At 42.5% G+C, this 12,691-nt stretch overlaps 1 non-coding gene across 1 annotated transcript; it reads left to right on the top strand.

The window, feature by feature from the left end:
- Positions 1 to 1,742: 1,742 nt before the first annotated feature.
- TRNAC-GCA lies at positions 1,743 to 1,814 on the top strand. The gene has a single exon. It is a non-coding gene; the product is annotated as a tRNA-Cys (tRNA).
- Positions 1,815 to 12,691: the final 10,877 nt, after the last annotated feature.

Below are 12,691 nucleotides of genomic sequence, written 5' to 3'. Positions count from 1 at the left end.
TTCTGCTAGACCCTAGGACCAGTCTCCTCATGCCTGTGCTTCTCAGAGGGATGTACCGCCTGGACAAGAGTCATGCCTGGGAAGGGCCAGGGGCCTCTATGAAATAAGACACATACAAAGGGGAAATATTATAATCTTTGAAAAACACAATTCCCCAGATAACCAGAACCATGTGTCCCAAGCATGTGGGGCTTTGTTCTCATCAGGGTGTCAGATGGTGCCCAGTCTTGGAATGTGCTTTCTCCAGACAACCAGTACCAGGTTGGGGGAAACAATCCCCAGGAGCCCAGCCCCCAGGGCATCTCCAGCTGGGCTGCAAGGCTCCCCAGGGCAACCAAATCACTTCATCTCTGTCTTTTACACATTCTCCTATCAACCTTTTCTAAACAGAAAAGAGGAAATGATGTTTTCACAGTGGCCTCTTCCTAAATAACACACCTTGTCTAGACAGTTTCCAAAAGAGTCTCTTTTCAGAGCCCTCTTTTGTGTGCTGAGTGGAGAAAGGGAAAGCGTTTTTGAAAAATTTCACTGTGACTTTACAATGTGTTTTGTAATCCCCCCCACCCCAACACACACACTCAGACACACATCAGATTTAAATCTTTTGTTAGCATATTCTACTCACAAATATTTAAGTATAGTTATCATGAAGCACTTGGCATTATGCTAAACACTAGCAATGTAAATCCAAACTGGGAAAGGAGTACATCAAGGCTGTATATTGTCACCTTGCTTATGTAACTTACATACCATGTACATCATGTGAAATTCCAGAATAGATGAAGCACAAACTGGAATCAAGATTGATGGGAGAAATATCCCATCATATAACCTCAGATATGCAGATGACACCACCCTTATGGCAGAAAGTGAAGAGGAAGTGAAGAGCCTCTTGATGAAACTGAAAGAGGAGAGTGATAAAGCTGGCTTAAAACTCAACATTCAAAAAATGAAGATCATGGCATCCAGTCCCATCATTTCATGTCAAATAGATGGGGAAACAATGGAAACAGTGACAGACTTTAATTTCTTGGGCTCCAAAATTACTGCAGATAGTGACGGCAGCCATGAAATTAAAAGATGCTTGCTCCTGGGAAGAAAACAACCTAGACAGCATATTAAAAAGCAGAGACATTACTTTGCTGGCAAAGGTCCATGTAGTCAAAGCTATAGTTTTTCCAGTAGTCATGTATGGATGTGAGAGTTGGACTATGAAGAAAGCTGAGCACTGGAGAATTGATGCTTTTGAACTGTGGTATCAGAGAAGACTCTTGAGAGTCCCTTGGGCTGCAAGGAGATTAAACCAGTCAGTTCTAAAGGAAATCAGTCTTGAATATTCATTGGAAGGACTGATGCTAAAGCTGAAGCTCCAATATTTGGCCACCTATGCAAAGAACTGCCTCATTAGAATAGACCTTGATGCCGGGAAAGATTGAAGGCAAGAGAAGGGGATGACAGAGGCTGAGATGGTTAGATGGCATCAGCAACTCAATGGACATGAGTTTGAGCAAGCTCCAAGAGATAGTGAAGGACAGGGAAGCCTGGTGTGCTGCAGTCCAGGGAGTTGCCAAGAGCTGGACATGACTGAGCGACTGAACTGAACTGAGCGATATAAAAAATGAATAAGATAACATGATCCCTGCCTTCACAGGGTTTTCTTCTTTGCTATATCCCACAGAAATAAATAGGATAAGTCTTTGCAGACAGTTCATTTCAATTAAATTAGTTTTTATTTAGGGGCTTCCCTGGTGGCTCAGAGGTTAAAGCATCTGCCTGCAATGCAGGAGACCCAGGTTCAATCCCTGGGTTGGGAAGCTCCCCTGGAGAAGGAAATGGCAACCCACTCCAGTATTCTTGCCTGGAGAATCTCATGGAGAGTTTACCCAAGAGAATGGAGTCTCTAGAAAAAGAAAACTTATTGAAAGGATAGTAATTGTTCTTCCTACTTTCCTTCCTTTCATCCAGCAAATATTAAATGTTCGCAATATTCCAGGCTCTCTGCTACTATCCGGGTATCCAAAAGTGACAAAGAATTGCTCTTGTAAATGAAGTCTAGTGGGAGCTGCTGCTGCTGCTGCTAAGTCGCTTCAGTCATGTCCAACTCTGTGCGACCCCATAGACAGCAGCCTGCCACGCTCCCCCGTCCCTGGGATTCTCCAGGCAAGAACACTGGAGTGGGTTGCCATTTCCTTCTCCAAAGCATGGAAGTGAAAAATGAGAGTGAAGTCACTCAGTCGTGTCCAACCCTTAGCGACTCCATGGACTCTAGCCCACCAGGCTCCTCCATCCATGGGATTCTCCAGGCAAGAGTACTGGAGTGGGGCGCCATTGCCTTCTCCAGTCTAGTGGGAGAGAGACACCTTAAAAGTTCATTCTCAAAACAGAAACACAACTGCGAAGTTGTGACAGCCCATATTGGTGGAATGAATAAATGAATAAGGAGTACTATAAAACCATTCAACAAGGATGTCTGTTAAACCCCATGAAGCCACAGAGTTTAATTCAGCATTTAAGAGTGAGGCCAACTGCTGGAGGGGAGGAGGAGTGAGATAGAGTCAGGCTCTAGGTACGAATTCATAAATTTTATCTTAGTCTTTTGAGGTATATTTTATTGTGTGTGCGCTAAGTCATTTCAGTCATGTCCGACTCTTTGCAAGCCTATCCTGTAGCCCACCAGGCTGCTTAATACTGGAGTGGGTTGCCGTGCCCTTCTCCAGAGGATCTTGTGGACCCAGGGATTGAGCCATGTCTCTCATGTCTCCTGCATTGGCAGGCATTTATTATTGGGCTGGTCAAAATTTTCATTTTTTCCACATTACAGAAAAACTCAAATGAACTTTCTGGCCAATCCAATATTTACTTGGATTGTTCAAGTAAACAATATTTACTTGTTCATTTACTGAACAAGGAAACTGAGGCTCAGATTTGAAGTCTTTTGTCTGCTGTTACAGGGCTACCCAGTGATGGTAGAGCTTGACTCACTGTGTGACTCCAGAGTCCATGTTCTTTTCATCCATGCATTCCTTTTCCCTACATCAAGCAATATCATAAACATTAAGACCTCATTTCCTACCAGTGCATGAGTCTTTGTGTGTCTCCAAGACTGCAAACACATTCCCAACTCAGGCCTTGACCTTGCTCATCGGGCTATGCAGTTCTCTCCCTCCCCCCCTCGGAGGTTTGCTTAGAGAGGCCTCCTCTGACCACATTCACCATATTCATGTCTGCCACTCTCCGTTTACCTGCTTTATTTCTCTCTGTACCTCCTATCACTGCATGACAACCAGTCTGCTGTTCATTCGTTAGTTGTCTCTCCCCCACTAGAATGTAAGCTCCATGTGAGCTGGGGATTGTACCAGGCAGGGACTCAACAGGACACAGAATTCCACTCTGATGCTTTTTTCCAAAGAATTTTAAAAGGGAAGTGGGCATTTTCCAAGAGGTTAAGGAAGTGTTGAGGAAAATAGTGAGGAAGGTTGAGACATTTAGAACTGAACAAAAGCCACAAGGCTGATTACCACCTCTTAGCTTACAGGGAGGCACAAAGGGAGAAACTGTTGTTCCTGGAATCAGTGATTGCTGGATCTTGGAGGAGGAGCTGGCAGGCAGCAGCTGTAGCCATGGAAGAGATGGCCAATGCTAGAGTTGAGACCTTGGGGCAGGGAGAAAGCCTAGCCTCTCATCACTCCACACCCTCCCTGCCCCCATCATCTGCGTTGACTCTCACTAGCCAAACCCAACTGAAATCCAGCTAGCAAGGTTGCAAAGGTGGTCATGGTGCTGTGTGTAGCAATCAGCATCTCAGGCACAGGACAGGGCAGAGGAGTGGAGGATGGATCTGGGAGTGGGGAGGAACAAACAGAGAATAACCAGGTAAAAGGATTTCATTTGTTTTGTTTACCTCATTTTCCCACCACCCAGTACACTGCCTCTCACACCTTGAGTGCTCAACATGTATGAATAAATGAAATATGCCCCATGAAAGAGAAAGACGAGAGACTGACATGGAGCAAGCAGGAGTCACCCAGGAGTGGTTTGATGGGGACTTCTTACCAGGTGGCAGCCCTGAGCCTGGAACAGAAAATCCAGGAGCAACAAGATTTGTTTGTTCAGTATCACACACTTCTGAGGAGTGAAAGCTTGTATAAATTGGGAGACACATGTCACATCCACAAATGTTAAGGAATGTCTTCTGTGTGTAGTATAAACCGATATCCAGCCACTCAGAGGGTCTGAGCTGGTGCCCAGGGAGGAGCTGGAGGTCAGGCATTCACGTTGGCTGGGATCTTAGCAGTGTATCATCAAGATGCAGACAATGGAAACCCACTTACAGAAATTAAATGACAAAAGAGGGGATATATTCAATACTATGAGAACACAGGGCTATGTCAAGGGATAAAAGAGGGAGATGTAGAGGAGGGACCACTGCAATTACTCCATCTCTCTGGGGATGGATGGGTCAGTCAGTCATTCAGCAAACATTTATTGAACTCTTATGGGAGCCAGGCACTGTGCTGGATTCTTATTGTTCTGCTTCTCTGGTTACATTTGAATTCTCTCTTGCTCGTTCTCACTGTCTCTCTTATTGGTTTTATCTGATTTTTTTGTGGAAACAGCCCAAACAAACAGTCCCTATCCACAATGTGCCCTTATGCCTCTTGAAGTCTAGTGCCTACAGAAGCATCAAGTTTCTGAGTTTGAATGCTAAGCTCCAAGAGAAGAGAATCCAGGGACCTGACTGGGTGATTCTATTACAATCAAGTAGTTGAAGAGGCCTGGGGACCGAGTCACCTGTTTCTCTGCCCTCTCAGCAGGGATAAGAGAAGCCCACTTTGTGAAGGCAACACAGCCAGTTTCTCCAAGTAGAGACTAGATGGAGGAGACATCGTTAGTGCAATGGAGCATCTTCACCCATTCAGCCTTTACAACCATCTCTACCTCTGTGTACACTCTGTAAAACAATTGAAGGACAGGGAGTGAGACAGGAAACAAGAGGGAGCACCGATGAGTATAACACCCTGGCTCTGTTTACAAATACTCCGTAATAGGAATGCACACCCTCTGAGGACTTATTCTTCGAGCTTGTCTACAGTATGTTCAGCGTAACTCATCAGATAACCCATCAACCTGCAGACCCTGCCTTTAGGGGCTGCCACAGACAATAATCAGTATGAAATCAGTATGGCAAAGGAAATGGGTGGGCATTTGTTCCTTTCATTTAGTTCTGACTAAATGAGCAACTACAGTGAAGACAGGCAGATCAAATAGAAATTCCTGGCATTTGTCCCTGTTAATAAATACATCTATATTATGACTGCTGCTGCTGCTAAGTCGTTTCAGTCGTGTCCGACTCTGTGCGACCCCATAGACTGCAGCCCACCAGGCTCCCCTGTCCCTGGGATTCTCCAGGCAAGAACACTGGAGTGGGTTGCCATTTCCTTCTCCAATGCATGAAAAAGAAAAGTGAAAGTGAAGTCACTCAGTAGTGTCCGACTCTTCGAGACCCCATGGACTGAATCCCACCAGGCTCCTCCATCCATGGGATTTTCCAGGCAAGAGTACTGGACTACAGACACACAAAATAATCTCCTCTAACATATACAGCTTGTAGAAGATGGGGTGGTTCACACTGAAACAAAAATAAAGCTACCTGGAATCTGCTTCCTGTAGCATTTGATGGGTTATTGATTCTTGCCAGTAGCAATAGTAGTAATATTCAGAATTTAAAAATATATATATTAACTATGATTTAATTCACTTAAGCCTTGCCTGGGAAGAGGTAGAAAGAGGCAGAAAGAAATCTGAGCGAAAGAGTCATATGTGATTGTGCCAATTTCATTAAAAAAAAAAAAAAAAGTTCCCAAGAGGCTCCTAACTACGTTAGGTATTGTCAAGATTAGAGGAATTAGAACCATAGGTGGACATAATGATTTTTATCTGTACCTCAGTTGTCAGAGGAATCTTATGAACAAACAGGAAGTAGACACTGGAGCTGGAATCAAAAGGCTTGGTGAGCCTGATGTGGTACAGAAGAGGCAAGGGTGACCCACCTTTCTGCCCCTAATCAATTTGACCCATAAGACCTTAAGACTTTCCAGGAGGCACTGGACAAATACCTGTTCCATAAGGGTTCATAGAACCAGCAGCAACTTTGGCCTTATCAACCACAGTTCCTTCATTGTACAGGTTAGAAATTGGGATCCAGAGAGATGAAAGCACATCATCCAACATTACAAGTAGTCCACAGGTCTGCCATGAGACTGGAATACCCCCACCTGAATATGCCTTGTGGTGGGCAGAATTCTGAGATGACCTCCAATAACCCTCATCCTTGTATCTTCTCTTTCTTTTGAGTGTGGGTAAAACCTGTGAATACGATAGTACTCCTGTGATTATGTTACATTTTAATGCTAAAGGATGATTATCCTGGGTGGGCCTGACTTAATTAGATGAGTCCTTTGAAAAGTTGGTCTCTGGCTGGTTGCAGAACAAGAAGTCTAAGAGATACGTGTTGACTTACCTAGAAGAAAGCAAACATCTACTTTGAGGACTGTCTGAGGGTCACCATAAACAAGAAACTCAGGAGTCCAGGAGCCCAGAGAGCTGGCTCTGGCCAATGATTAACAGAAATATGGGAACCTCAGTCCTATATCTGTCAGGAAATAAATCCTGCTAGCAACAAGTAAGCTTAATAGAGGACTCCAAGCCCCAAATGACAACTGAAGTCCCAGCTAACATCTTGATATCTGATTGGTAAGATATTGAAAAGAAAATCCAGACATGTCATGCTCAGGACTTCTGACTTACAGAAATTCTAAGATGATAAATGAATAATGCTTTCAGCTTCTAAGGTTGTAGTAATTTGCTATGCAGACAAAAAAAAAAAAACTACTCTAGTCCTCAAGATCTTATCTGGGTGGGTATGTTTTGATCAAGGAGCTAAAACTTTATCAAATCAGCTTGAGTAGAACAGAAAATGGTTTCAGGTGAGGGGTAGTTATAGTAAAGACATAAAAATTTCATAGACTCTGAGAACAACAACAATAACAAAAACTAAGCTTTGGTTCTTACAAAAGCTTTGTCAATGGAACCAGCCACGTCACCCACCCATCCTACTGAGGACGGCATGTTCCAGCCATAGGAAATAGTCACAGTAGGAGTTCCCAGGTGGTTGAGTGGTAACGAATCCACCTGCCAAGCAGGAGACATGGATTCAGTCCCTGGGTTTGGGAATATTCCCCCAGAGAAGGAAATGGCAATCCACTCTAGTATTCTTGCCTGGGAAGTCCCCTGGACTGAGGAGTCTGGCTGGCTACAGTCCTTCGGGTCACAAAGAGTCGGACATGAATGAGCGACTAGACAACAGCAGAAGCTTCTGTGCCACAGTTCATAATTAAGAACTAGCCTCTCCCTCCCTTGGTCCTAAAGTACTTTCTCCCTACCTCTATTTTAAGATTTAATCATTACAGGTTGAGGTGGGTGTGCTACAAAGATATCTGAAGTCCCAACCCCTACGACCTCATAACGTGGCCTTTTCTGAAAATAAAGTCTTTGCTGATGTAATTAGTTAAAATGGGGTCATACTGAAGTAGGGTCTTAGAAGGACACCAATATGACTAGTGTCATATTGATGTCCTTATATGAAGAGAAGAGATACAGAGACACAGATATTCATATGGAAAGATGACCACATGAAGATAGGAGCAAAGATTGCAATTACGCTGCTATAAGCCAAAGAATGCCTGGGGTTATGGGAAGCTGAAAGAGGCAAGGGAAGATCTTCCCCCAGAGGCTTCCAAGGAAGAGTGAACCTGCTCACACCTTAATTTTGGATGTCCAGAAATGGCAACCCACTCCAGTATTCTTGCCTGGAGAATCCCAGGGACAGAGGAGCCTGGTGGGCTGCCTTCTGTGGGGTCACACAGAGTCGGACACGACTGACGCGACTTAGCAGCAGCAGCAGCAGCCTCCAGAACATGAGAGAATAAATTTGTTTCTGCTACTTTGTTACAGTAGCCCTGGAAAACTAATGCAGATCCTGTATGGGTTTGGTCTTCCTCATTAAATTCTAAGCTCCCTGAGTACTGTGTCCATGTCCTATTCATCTTTTTCTCTTTCATGACAAATGTGCTCAGTAAGTTTTGAATAGATGGGTAGATAAATAAGTGGATGGATGTATTTATTAACTCATTCATTCATTTGGCAAATACATTATGACTACCTACTATGGGTCGAACACAATTCCAGGCCCATGGGTATGTAGCAGAAAACAAAATGAAGTTTTTAAAACCTGACCTCAGTAACTTATAAATGAATGAATTAAATATGGATATATGGATGGATGGATGGACTGATGGATAGATAGATGGATAATGAACAATTACCAAACAGAATTTTAGATCCTCTAATGCGGGCAGGATTGATTCAGGCATAGAAATAACTAAAGTTGCAGAATGAGTTTAATAAATTGTTTCTAAAGTTAAAGTCATTGTTCTCAACTGGGGTAATTTTGCTACTCACCTCCACCTTAGGAATGTTTGGCAGTGTCTAAAAACACTGTGGTTGTCACATCTAGGAGGAAGGATTACTAGCATCTAGGGAATAGAGGCCAGGACTGCTGCTAAGTATCCTTCCATGCACAGAACAGACGCCACAGCCAAGAATTACTGCCCCCAAATGTAGCCTTGATGAAGCCTAGAAACCTTGAGTTAGAAGTGTCCATGGGATCCAGGGAAGATATAGGAAAGCTGGTGAATCTGTAGCATCTCCTGTCAGCTAAGCACTGTGCTGAGATATTTACTTATGGTGAAAAGTGAAAGTGAAGTCGCTCAGTCGTGTCCAACTCTTTGTGACTCCATGGACTGTAGCCTACCAGGCTCCTCAGTCCATGGAATTTTCCAGGCAAGAGTACTGGAGTGGGTTGCCATTTCCTTCTCCAGGGGATCTTCCCTATCTAAGGATTGAACCTGGGTCTCCCGCATTGCAGGCAGACACTTTACCATCTGAGCCAACAGCTGCTGTTGCTGCTGTTTCATCTTTAAGTTGTGTCCAACTCTTCTGCAATCCTATGGACTATAGCCCACCAGGCTTCTTTGTCCATGGGATTCTCCAGGCAAGAATACTGGAGTGGGTTGACATTTCCTTCTCCAGGGGATCTTCCTGATCCAGGGACTGAACCTGTATCCCCTGTTTAGCAGGTGATTCTTTGCCAGTGAGCCACCTGGGAAGCCCAACCCCATTTTACACACGGTGAAATCAAGGCTTGGGATTTAAATAACTTTCCCAAGACTGAACATTTAGTAAGTTGTAATACAACCATTAACCCCGGTCTCCTTCCCTCACATCACAGCTGCCTTATTCAGTGGAACTTCCTTGACTTGAAATTGTAACTAAAATTGAACCCTAGGGGTGAGATTATTTAATCTCAATCAGCAGATAAAACTGAGGCTCCTGGGAACACTGGAGAGGAAAGAAAATTATGGGGAACTATTAAAAGGAGGAGTGGGAAGTCTGAAAAACTGGCCTTACCCTAAAGCCATGATCCGGGATATCAGTACAAGTAATGAAAGGCAATTCTCTAATAATACAGGAGTTCCATAAACTAATGAGAATGACTGTGGAAGAGGAAAGATACTTGAAAGGGAGTCATGAGACTATAAAAGCTACAGCAAATAGAAAAAGATAAACATAAGAATTAGCTGAGATGAGTGGCTATAAATGCAATTTATGTATTTGTCCATTCACCTGGTAGCTAGCAAGTGCCTACTTTGTGCCAGGCACTGTGAAAACACTGGATTATATATTGATGAACACATAAATGTGGTCCTTATTATCATGAAGCTCACAGTCTGGTGAAACATATCAAAACACTGTCCCATAATAGGGGTATGTGTGTGTAAATATACACATATTTCATCTCAATTAGATTTAGTGGCAGTCGGGAAAGCAAGAGGCTATTACACAACCTCAAGTTTCCATGTTTTCTTCAATTATGCATCCTCTGTCAGTCTTTTTACATGCTTTCTTCAAGGATAACAGCAAAATGATGGTAATAATCATCTTTCTTGTGTTCAAAAAGACTGCTCAGCAGCCTCTCATGAGGCTTAAGGAGTTAGGGGAAAAAAAAAGAGAACAGAGGACGGGGTTTGAAGTGGCACATTAGAGGAAATTATCTGGGCGGATTAAGCTCTTCAGAAACAGAAAGGCTCTTTCTAGAGTGACCTAGTTGAAATGATTTAAAATGTAACATAGTTGGCACTCTGACAATGTTATAATCCTAATTTTCTTTTTGTTGTTCCCATCCTCAAATTCCGCTCCCCTAGAGAGCTTCATAACATTCAGTTTTAAAACAAACGATTAAGGAAAATAATGGATTGTTTTGGGGAGAGCCCTGATATATCTATGACACTGGTAAATTCTGATTTCAGAGTTCATTCATGCCCAACAACTAGAAAGGTACCAACTCCCTTCTAGGGGCTGTGTTCACTGAATATTTGCTGAAAAACAAGTGTACTGAATATTTGCTGAATGAATGAATATTCTTTCTCTTCAGGAGCTTCTCCCATCCTTGCAATATACTCATTATCCTCCCACTCTGATAACTGCAGGGTCCTCTTGAGTTCCTGATACCAATCATTCATTCACATATTAATGAACACTTACGGTGTGTGAGATATTACATTACCAAAAACCTCACGATAGAGGCATCATTATAGCCACTGCTGCTGTGGGCTTATTTAGCTGTGTCACCTAAGAAAACATTCTAGATGTGTAGATGTTCACTCGACACTGGAAAACATCCATTTTTTACAATGTAATGTATTTCAGCAAGAGATTCTTCTTACTAAAAGGAACAGATCTCTCCAACAAAAGAAATACAGCAGAGAATGCTTTTGGTCAGAAGAACACAGCCCATCGTTTTATCCCCACAGCCGCTACCCCATCCATAGATGGTTGCAGGAGAGAATAGAGACTGATGCAACCCAGAAATCTTGGGTTAGAGAAAGAGAACATCTGAGCCATCCAACCAAGCTAATAAGGAAAGCAGGCACTTGAGCATTTTTCTCCATATAAAGGATAACACCAAAGCTGATGATGCAGTACAATGATGCCTGTATTCAAGGTGAATTTCTATACAAGGCTAACACATTGCCAACTCAAGGAGCACCATTCCCTCATGTGCAACATTAATACCATGGACTCTTATGCAACAGCTTAGCATAGATCCATATGTAATGATAGCAGAAGAGGTCTACGATGTTCTAGTGAGGATAGAGAGCAATCTGAAAAAGAACATATTCAATAATTGATATTCAATAACATTGAACATATTCAATAAGAGAACATATATGTATATCATATACATTTATGGGCTTCCCTGGTGGCTCAGCTGGTAAAGAATCCACCTGCAGTGTGGGAGATCTGGGTTCAATCTCTGGGTTGGGAAGATCCCCTAGAGAAGGGAATGGCTACCCACTCCAACATTCTGGCCTGGAGAATTCCATGGACTGTATTGCAGAGTCGGACGCGACTGAGAAATTTTCACTTTCACTTTCTTTCATATACATTTATATATAGTTAAAAAATAAAGTGAGTTGTAGTAAACATTTTAAGAGCTTACTTGAGCAAATATCAGTTTGAATCAGGCAACATCCAATCTAGCAGATGAAAGGGAGCTCATAGGAGCTGTACAAAATGAAAGACTTTGATACACAGAAGAGAGCAAGAACAAGGATTATACTAAAAATGTGGAAAAACGTGAGTTTGTTGTTACAAGGTTACTTTCTTTATTTGGTGGGCAGAGGTCTAGCAGGCATATTACTTAACTAGTGCTGATCAGGTGATTCCTGGTTGACTGGTTTAAGATTCTATTTCTTAATCTATTCTATTAAGATTCTAGTCTATTTTCTATTTCTGGAAAAGCCAAGACTAATTAAATCTTGGGGGACATGGAGATTAGCATAAGTGATTTCATTTGGGGCCTGTTGTTTTTAACAAGATGTACATATACAGACAGGCTTCCCTGGTGGCTCAGCTTGTAAAGAATCCACCTGCAATGCGGGAGACCTGGGTTCGATCCCTGGGTTGGGAAGATCCTCTGGAGAAGGGAAAGTCTACCCACTCCAGTGGCCTGGAAAATTCTATAGGCTGTATAGTCCTTGGGGTTGCAAAACATATGTAGATAGAGATATAATTATTCAATCTCAGTTTTAAATCTTTTTGTGTACTTAATCACTCATTTTTTTATTTTTAAAATTATTTCTAAAAATATATATATATTTCTTAGCTTTATCTCCTATCTACCTCTACCTGTCATTAGAATGTCAGGTCCAGGAAAGCAAGAACTTTGCCTCTTTCATTTACAGCAGTATCACCTGTGTCTGAACACAGTGGTTTTGGTTTTTGTTTGTTATTGCTCAGTTGCTGAATCGTGTCCGACTCTTGTGAGTCTGTGAACTACCATAGCCCACCAGGCTCCTCTGTCCATGGGATTTTCCAGGCAAGAATACTGGAGTGGGTTGTCATTTCCTTCTCCAGTGGACCAGTATATAGTAAATATATAATTTCAATAATGATGTATTGAAGGAAAAAAATGAGTAGATTTGTAAATGCAAAGAAGGAATTTTAGAAGAAAACTGTAGACACCTTGGGGCCAGGAAGTTTGGTAGATGAAAAAGGAGGTATGAGGGAA

This window comes from Bison bison, unplaced genomic scaffold (assembly GCF_000754665.1).
Source record: "Bison bison bison isolate TAMUID 2011002044 unplaced genomic scaffold, Bison_UMD1.0 scf7180017864531, whole genome shotgun sequence".
Taxonomy (NCBI): domain Eukaryota; kingdom Metazoa; phylum Chordata; class Mammalia; order Artiodactyla; family Bovidae; genus Bison; species Bison bison.
This window is presented reverse-complemented; position numbering and strand designations above follow the sequence as displayed.